A 9,498-nucleotide genomic window follows, 5' to 3' on the forward strand; every position below is an offset into this window, starting at 1 on the left:
ATACTGTGATAAACACCCTTGCACATATATCCTTATAATCAAGGGCATTCTTTTTCTGTCCTCTTAGGATAGGATCATGAAAGTGTAATGGTTGGATTACAAAGTATGCACATTGGTAACTTTAGACGATGTTGCCAGCAAGGTTGAAACACTTCACCAGTGCCCCTCCTATAAGCTCTTCCTGAGCCTATTACGTGTACTGAGGGAAGGGGGTAGACTGACCTAGAATTCCTTCACGTGGATGCAGCTGTGAGCCTGACAAGACTATGATTCATGGTTTGGGAACTAGTTTGGGGTTTATGGGTCAGCTAAAACCTCATGAGATAACATGCACCTGCCCTTTTCTGAACGTAACTGTGCCCACGACGTGGCTGAATTGACGAGCCAGCCACCATTGCGTGGCCGCAAGCACCAAGCCACCTTCCATCCCTACTCCTAGTTTTGTATGATACCTGCTTGAGGGAGAGAGGGAGTGGGCAGGAATCAATGCAGAAAAAGGAATGGTGGGAGTGGGAATTCATGTAAGCTCAACCCAGAGACCACAGGAGAGATGTCAGACGACAGGAAAGAATCTATTTCTTTATGTTCGTGCTCTCTCTCTGCTCAGAAATGTTTTCAGTCTAATTGCTGCTGACTTCTATAACATCCTCCTGTAATCTCCTGCAAATCCAATGGACTTGGTGTTGTCATACTGCATATGCTGTGTTATAATTCCCAATAACTGGCACACAATTGATGCCCTATCCCTGAAAAGCTGGCCCCAAATAAATGGCTTCAGAGGACTTAATGAGAAATCAGACGCATCCTGAATGGATTCTGAAACTATTCTAAGTGAGGACAGATCCTCCCTGGAAGCCAATTTGGCTGCTTCATTACCAGTTCTCTCTCTCGCACGCAGAAAGATGAGAAACAACATTGTAAAGATGTAGATGAGATTGGCTTTTGTGACCTAATGTTTCTGATGAAGAGGGAAGTGCATGTTGTTAAAACGGGAAAAATACATGCAACCCACTGGCAACAGATTATGACAAGCTTCATTTTGAAGAGGAATCATTTGTGATTTTGTCATCTCAGAGACAAAGACCTGGCTGCTTGTGCATTTTATAGGGGTTTAATTAACCTTTGTGCACAGAGAACTGGTACACCCACTCCATGAACCAAAAGCCACTTTAAAAAATTGAAAGTTGCCAGCTGTTTCTTACACACCTAGACCAAGATTCTGTAGGGGTATGAAGAGTGGTGAGAGCAAGTTTCCGGGGCCAGGCTCTGGGGTGAGCTCCAACAAGTGACTTCTCTGTGTCTCAGTTTCTTCCATTTGGAAAATGGGCTCATAGTAGTTTGTACCTCATTTTTTTAAGTGGCACTAAGAAGAACCAACAGATAACCAAATGTGAGAGTGTGTATGGGCAAAAAGGGAAAGTTTAGTTAATAAATCTAGCTCCAGAGAAATCATTAAGAACTGTTGGAGTTTGGCTGTCATTTTGGGTTAATAATTGTCCATGTGAGGTGTTGGAATTGACTTTATTGTGTTTCTGTTCATGGCCTTTGGAGTCAGACAGACTTGGGTTTAAATCCTTTCTCTCCCACTTAGTAGCTGCTTGACTTTAGTTTCTTCATTTACTTTATGAGGATTAAGTGGAGGACTGTGCGTCACACGGTGCTTACCCAATACAATGGAAGGGTGTGATGCATGGCAGCTACGATTATTATTGCGCTTAAACTATTGGCTGCCGTGTGTTGACTCCTGCGTTAGTTTCCTATTGCTGCTCTAACAAACTGTCACAACCCTGATGGCTTAAAACAACGGAAATTTATTCTCTCACAGTTCTGGAGGCCAAAACTCTGAAGTTCAAGTGTCAACAAAGCTGTGCTCCCTCAGGGGCTCCGGAGAAGGATCAGTTCCTTGCATCTTCTATCTTCTGGCGGCTGCCAGCATTCCTTGGCATTCTTTGGCTTGTGGCTGCATCACTCCAATGTCTGCCCTGTCTTCACATTGCCTTCTCTAATCTCCCTCTGCTGTTCTCTTGTAAGGAGACTTTTGATGGTATTTAGGGACCACCCACATAATTCAGGATAATCTCCTCATCCCCAAAGCCTTACTTTAGTCACATCTGCTAAAACTTTACCGTATAAAATAACCTTCACAGGTCCTAGGAATTAGGACTATTGTCTTTGGGGGCACCACTCAGCCCACTGCAGCCCCTTACTATGTGTTGGACTACTTGTGTTTCGAGGGATGTCTCTCATTTCTAGAGGACAGAGGGAGGAAATTTGAAGTGAAGCGACCATAACTTCATTTAAACAGAATTCTGAGAGGAATGGAGAGTATTTATCAATTGAAAACAAAGTAAAGATTTTGTTTCTGTGGTACTGGGTCATGATTTCAAACATAAACAATGATCCTACACAGATGATATAGCTTAGAGGTCAAGACCCTGGATCCTGGACCTGGATGGCCTGGTCAACTCCCACCTGTATCTTGTATATTAGGTGTAACCTTGGGAAAATTAACTTCTCTGTGTCTCAGTGTCTTATCTATAAAATGAGTACAGCTAGGGTACCCACCTCAAGGGGTGTCTGTGAGGACTAAAAGGGGCCCAGCTCCCAGTAAACACTATGTAAGTGTTAGCTGTTATTGTGCCTTTCTGTGCATGTAGAGAAAAAAAGGATTAGGGATCAAGTAGAACACTTGCTACACTTCTAAAATTAGAAATCCCCACTATCTGCTTTTTTCCTTCTAATTTCATTACTTGCTTCTAAGAGCATTATGCAGAGAACATTCTGGTTAACTAAGAATCATAGTTATCAGGACGCTCAGGAATTGAGATTTCCTGTGTAAGTATGCACACTAAGAATGTGCACTACACGAGCAGACGTATGACAGAGCAGATCCAACTTTGTGGGGATGGAAGCTTATATAATATGGAGGCCCTCTTGATGAGAAGAAACACAAAATCACAAAAGCAAAATTAGGTACCAAGTGAATATTTACTTACAACGAGAAGAAAAAGCATAACAAATCACTGGTTCAAGTTGGGCATGGAAGGCAAATGAAGAGCAGGTTCCGGGGGCTGGCCTGTGCGTTCGTCTAGGTGGCTCAGAACAGCAACTCCAGAAGTGGTCTTGGCAGGGTGGATGATCCAATTGACAGTCCTCTCCTGGATCAGGGGTCAATAAAATTAAATCCATTAGTCAATAAAGAAATTTATCAAGCGTAAACTAAAGGCAATTTATTTTCCTTTTTTATGACTTCAGATAAAGAAATTTATGGATATGTCTGAACTGACATTTCAGTTTGGGATCAGGAAAATGCCATCCTGTGTTTCCTTTTAAGTTCTTAGCCTTCATAGAGAAAAGGGTTCTTCTTCAGATCCTAGGTCTTATCTGGATGGAGAAGGGAGCTGGAAGTGTGGGCTCCGGCATGTCAAGGTTAGAGCACCTTCTCCTTCTCTCGTTTCTGTCATCCTTGAGTTTCCAGGTGCTCTGGCTGGGAGAGAAAGCGTGTGTTTAAGCATTTGTGTGGTGAGTCCTGACCCCGAGCGCTTCTCAATATTGTCTGGACAACCGTGGAAGGGCCGAGGGCATTCTAGAATGTGTTATCCTGCACAAGCCACCATTGGAATAGAAGCAGAGTCTGTCTGTATCTCCCTCTCATTTTTTTCTCTCTATCCTCCTCACCTAACCCTGCCTCCCTCAACTATTCCGGAATCCTCCACAGACACCAAGTTAAGAAATCACTCACAAATTGGCCTCTCTGAAATATCCAAAAGCATGGGTTACGAATGATAATGGAATTTTGGATACTGTGACAGGAAAGAGGAAGCACAATTTGGGGGCTGCGGGGGCAATAAGCTTCCAGGCACTTGTCAAATGACTCAAAAGCCATGCCTGCCCACTCCTCTTTCTCACCAGGCCATTGCTGCTCTTGGAGATAAGCTGACCGCTATATTGGGCAGTGCTGCTGGGCCAGCTCTGCCAGGCCCAGTGTGGGTGACATGCCCCCACCAGCCTGTCCACACATCCTCATTAGCCAGAAGCTACAGAGCCTGGAGGAATACTGTGGATTCCAGTGTGGGTGACCACAGATCTAATGCTTCCTGAAGTCCAGGGTCCACCCACTTGGTTTAGGGATGAGCAGAAAGGTAGGAACAAAACTGGCATCAGCTCCTTGATGATAATGAGACTTGATCCTGCTGAGTGAGTCAGAGTTCCATCTTGTTAGCAAATATGTGTAATAGCCATTTATTCAAATATTCATTTAACAAACAATTCTCAACATATGCTGGGCACTTTACTGGCAAAAGATACAAAGGAAAAGTTCACAAGTACAATTATAAAAACATATGAGCATGCCAGAAAGAATACAGTATAATGTGATAATTGCTGTATTGGAAGATAAATAGAACTTTAGGGAATCCAAGAAATAGGAATGATTAATTGTGTGTCTGTATGTGCATGTGTGAAGAGGTGCATGTAAGGGGTTTTCATCCAAACCAGGGAAATGTGATTTTTTTTTCGCATGTAACCTGAGGATCCAAGTGTCTCCTGCTAGTACAGTCCTTTCCCCAGTAAGGATTAGTTTCCCTCTCCTGCCTTCCCCTCAGGGTCACTTTTAGTGTCTTTTGGGAGAAAGGGGGTCTCATCCCACATCCCTTCCTGAGGTGAGGCCGCCCATGCTCCAGCCTTCTCTCCACTGTAGCCTGTTCCGAATGGCCTCTCACAGCTCCCGTGATTGCTGACCCATCCCTCCTTCCCCTCCCACTGGACAGCATCTCCATTCTTTCCCAAAGCTCCCCTCAATCAAAGCTGTCATATGGAACAGACTTATGGAAAGGTTGGAGGTTATGGAAGGGGTCAAAAGATAATAAAGAAGAGAAACTATTTAAAGTAGAAAATCAAATAGAAAAATAAAAAATCAAATCAGGCGAGGTCACTCTCTAGATCACTCTCATCAATCAAGGCCACAGCCTGATGCCTTTTCCTTTGGGAAGCTTCTCCTCTAGACACAGAACAGCGGCAGTCCTGTTGTTGTTGCTGATGTTAAAGCATTTGGTTTTCACCCCCTTAAAGTGGAGGAGTGGAATGAAATTAAGTCTTGCAGACCTGAGTCTCCTATGGAGCCCCCTTATCCAAGAAGGTGCCGGGAGACATTTGGAGGCCAGGAGAGGCAGGTCCCAGAGACGGACGGCCAACTGGATTGAAGTCTTGCATATCTGTCAGTCAGGGGTGTGTCCTGGATAGATTCCTTGACTCCTACCACTGGCAAGTCCCATGGATTTGATGTTTTCTCTTTCACTTCAAACTTGTGATTCTAAGCCGTGAAAGAAGCCCTTTCCTGGGACCAAAAGGCAATCACAGCAATCTCCAGCTCTTGCGTGAACGGCATCATTGGTATATGTGCATCCCACCTCCTCTCCCAACACTTGCTTCACCTATTTGCCAACTCAGCCTCACCAAGTAACCTGGCCCCAGTGCCTCAGATAATTCAGAATGAGAATAAAGGAAGATAAAAAAAGAAAAGAAAAAGAAAAACTTCCTTTGGTTTAAATCACCTAAGCAATGTGAAGAAACCACTTTTTAAAAAAAATTAGATCATCCAGGATTTAGGTCTTCTTCAATGCCTTCTAGGGATTCCCAACACCGCAATCCGCCCCCCCCCCCAAAATGCTCTGACACATCCTTCCAGCCCATTCTGGGGGCAATGATTTTGGCCCCAGCAGCTGTTGCCAGTTGGCCTCCACAGTCGTGCTTAGACACCTACTCCTTTGCTTTCATTGTCCCCTCGTGGTAGATCTTTGGGAAGCTTTATTGCTGGCCAGAGTCCCCTTCCTTAGCGCTTGGCAGGAAGGGGCTCTCCTCCGAGGCAACCCTTGGGTTCAGGCATGGTAGTCCTCTGGCTGCCTGCCTGGCAAGCATTACGGCCACCACACAGGGCCAGGGACCACACTGGGTTGAGTGTGTAAGAATGTTCATGGTGGTACTTAGCATCTGGGTTGCAGTTCACCATCTTGAATAGAAAGATGAAATAGAGGAGCCTGAGCAGAATGAAGGCATACAATCCATGGAGACTCAGGATGTGTCCAACAGCCTCCTAGGGAAAGGGGATAGGGAGCTGTTGGGAGCAAGAATGCTGTTGCTTCCGAGCTTTATGAATCCAGTGGGAATTCCACTGTGGAGAAATGAGTGCCAAGAAAGAAGCCTAAACAGCAGGAGGCAGTGAACCCAAAGTTCAGAGACCGATAGGCAGCAACTTCCAACTCAAAGCCACTGATCTCCCCCTTTCCCGAACTCCTATCACATTTTCCATCTTTACTACAAGTTTTGGCATTTATACCATACCTGTCTTATGCTGTTTCCTGATTGTAGTTTCATGTATATACATTAGTTCTTCCTGACTTGAATATAAACTCCTAGAGGGCAAGACCATGCCCAAAAACTGGCAAAAGGTATGAGCGAAACCAATTTTTAAATCTTGTATATTTATTATAAGAGAGACAATGCAATCTACTCATTGTATTGTGCATGGAAGTAAATTGAATAATAGTTATTATAAAGAAGTAAACTGGCACTATGAAAAAGCAATCTCTACCTAATTTCCTGATCCAAAAATTATTTTAAGGTTTTTAATAATAAAAAATTTTAAATATACACTGAAGTAGAGAAAATTGTTTAACTAACCCCCACGCAACCATCAGCTAGAGTCCAGAATTTTCAAGTTTTCACCACTTGTTTCATTCATTCCTTTTTTACCAAGAGTAATTAAAAAATTGTAATCACAAATCCAAGATATGTTACTTACCCCTATATATTCAGTATACATCTCTAAAAAATAGGGATGTTTTCTTTCATAACCACAATGCTTTCATCCACCTGATTAGCATCAACTTAAAATGAATGGTAATTCCTGCATATCATCTAAACTTCCTTGATTGTTTCCAAAGAGCAAGGACATCATTTAAAAGAAGGTCTGTTTCTCAACCTGTCATAGGAAGACATGCTGGGAACCGACATGAGAAGGCAGCACCATTATATTCAAGGTCAATTGTTGCCTGGTCACACTAGCAAAGTCTGAGAATCATAGTCACAAGCTCAAAGCTGGCTGTTCTCTGATCTGACTGTAGGACTGGCCCAGAATCCAGCTTTCTGGAGAGAGGCTGTTGGGTTCCAGATGGCTAATGCTATTTAGAGGTATGTATGTGTGTGTCCAGCATAGGGACCATCTTCGGGGCATTGAAGTGGGACAAGATTTTGGGGTTTGTGATGGCATTCAGAGGGGCTATGAATTTAGATGGGAAAAGGGATACATCTTAAGTTTTTATTAACCTTTAATGGAAACATTAAATTTCTTTCAAGTAGAAATATAGACAGCAAACGACAGACGTGTTAGTATCTGTGACATTGACACCAGTAGAAAGGAAAATATTTTAATATCACATTATAGCTGTTGCAGATATCTTCAAATATTGTGAATACACACTAGTACTTTGAAATTATGTTAATTATTTTCCCACCTCTAGATCTTGTTGTCTAACATGTCGATAAAGAAGCACATATAGGGGCCAGCCCCAGGACTGAGAGGTTAAGTTCACATGCTCCACTTCAGTGGCCTGGGGTTTGCTTGTTCAAATCCTGGGCGTGGACCTATGCGCCGCTCAACAAGCCATGCTGTGGTGGCATCCTACATAGAAGAACTGGATGACCTACTACTAGGATATGCAACTATGTACTCGGGCTTCGGGGAGTAAAAAAAAAAAAAGAGGAAGATTGGCAATAGATGTTAGCTCAGGGCCAATCTTCCATATATATTACTATATCACAAATTTGTTTTGTCTTTTTTTTTTTTACTATTTAGATAACTGCATTTCGATATACTTGATTTCCTTTGTCGTCCTGTGTATTTTATTTTACACGTTTTAAAACAGTGTTCTGAGAAAGACTCCATAGGCTTCATCAACAGCCAAGGGAATCCTGGGATCAGGGCAACTCGTTGGAAGACACCCTGAAAGCCTAAGAGCCTAAGCCTAAGGATGCTGTGAGTGATGTTTAGGGGAAAAAAAGAGAACTACCCCTTGTCTAGTTCATCAGTTTCTTGAACCCTGAACATAGTAACCAGGGGTGAGAAGTCAGTCCCTACAAGAGCCTGGAAGTCGCCGCATGAGCAGTAGGAAGGCCCATCTCCAAAATGGCATTTCTCCTAATGCTGGCATATGAGTCACAAACTTTGGCCAGCTCTTCTCAAAGGAAGCTTCAAGTCCTCTAGAGGCAGAGAACTATAAAAATCTAAGGTATTAATAGAGTTCCTCCCACCTCAAGGCTGTGGCTCCTCCCACGGCCTTCCCAACAACACATTGGGCACCCTGCCAGGCTGACTGTGTGGGAAGGACGGTTGGAGACTGTTCTCAGCTCACAGCTTGAAGCTGATACTGACTCGCTGTCATGAACGCGGCAAGAGGGAGGTAAAGTGATGTGCCTCAACTCCCTTTTCGGGAAAATGGGAGCAATGCCACTTGCCACCTACCTCACAGAGTTTTAAGTCAATTAGCACAGTGTATATGTTAAATCCTAAGAGTGTCATATTATCATATCATGAAAAAGTTACCAAACTTTGCTAAAGGCAGAGGATACAAATAACCAGCTCTTGCTGGGACTGGGATCACACAGACGAATACCCTTCACCTGCAAATTCATCGATCTTGTTCATTTCTCACCTATTGTCTACTAGCATTATGCAGCGCATTGCATATAACTGCCTTATAGAATAACCATACCTTTAAATTTTGCAAGCATGGAAAATGATCTTTTGCAACTGTTTCGCTTCCTACAGCCACAGAAATTTATCAGCCCTTGAATTTCACATTCACGCTTGATGTGGCTTTTGACAGGAGTACGTCAACAGTGATCAAACATTAAAAATGGCTGGCCACTATTCACATTAGCTCCAAACAGGAAATGACCCCAATGTCTATCAACAGTAGAATGAAGTAAATAATTTGTAGTACATTCCTAGGAGGGCATACTACACAGCAGTGAGAATGAGTAAACTATTGCTACTAGTAATTATGTGTATGGATTTCACAAATACAAGGTCGAGGGAAAGAAGCTAGACAGAAGATAGTACACACTGAATGATTCCATTTACAGAGTTCACATACAGCCAAAGCGAGCCTGGGATACTAGAAGTCAGAGCACTGATTGTGTGTGGATGGTGAGGACGGGTTGGAAGACATAAAAGGGTTCCTGGGGTGCTAGTACTAATTCTGTTTCTTGACTTGGGTGCTGGCTACCTGGATGGATACATTTTGTGAAAATTTGTTGAGTAGTACACTTATAATTTGTGCACTTTTCTGTGTATATGCTGTACCTAACAAAATTTCAGAATTTGAAAAAAAAGACATGAACAGGGTCCCAAAATATTTTTTTTAATACACCCTCATCCAGACTACATACCTTTTTAGAGAAGTGATGATATTTGAAAACAAGGTTAAGAAATCTGAAATT

General features: G+C 42.9%; 1 long non-coding RNA gene across 2 annotated transcripts; it reads right to left on the reverse strand.

Annotated features, from left to right (window-relative positions):
- Positions 1–2,971: 2,971 nt before the first annotated feature.
- LOC139076456 (uncharacterized) lies at positions 2,972–3,574 on the reverse strand. 2 transcript variants are annotated; one of them, XR_011528083.1, is made up of 2 exons: positions 3,440–3,574; positions 2,972–3,158 (listed from the first exon to the last, which is right to left on the reverse strand). It is a non-coding gene; the product is annotated as an uncharacterized lncRNA (long non-coding RNA). The 2 variants fall into 2 exon arrangements; XR_011528082.1 differs by having other exon boundaries at positions 3,288–3,558.
- Positions 3,575–9,498: the final 5,924 nt, after the last annotated feature.

This window comes from Equus przewalskii, chromosome 16 (assembly GCF_037783145.1).
Source record: "Equus przewalskii isolate Varuska chromosome 16, EquPr2, whole genome shotgun sequence".
NCBI lineage: Eukaryota > Metazoa > Chordata > Mammalia > Perissodactyla > Equidae > Equus > Equus przewalskii.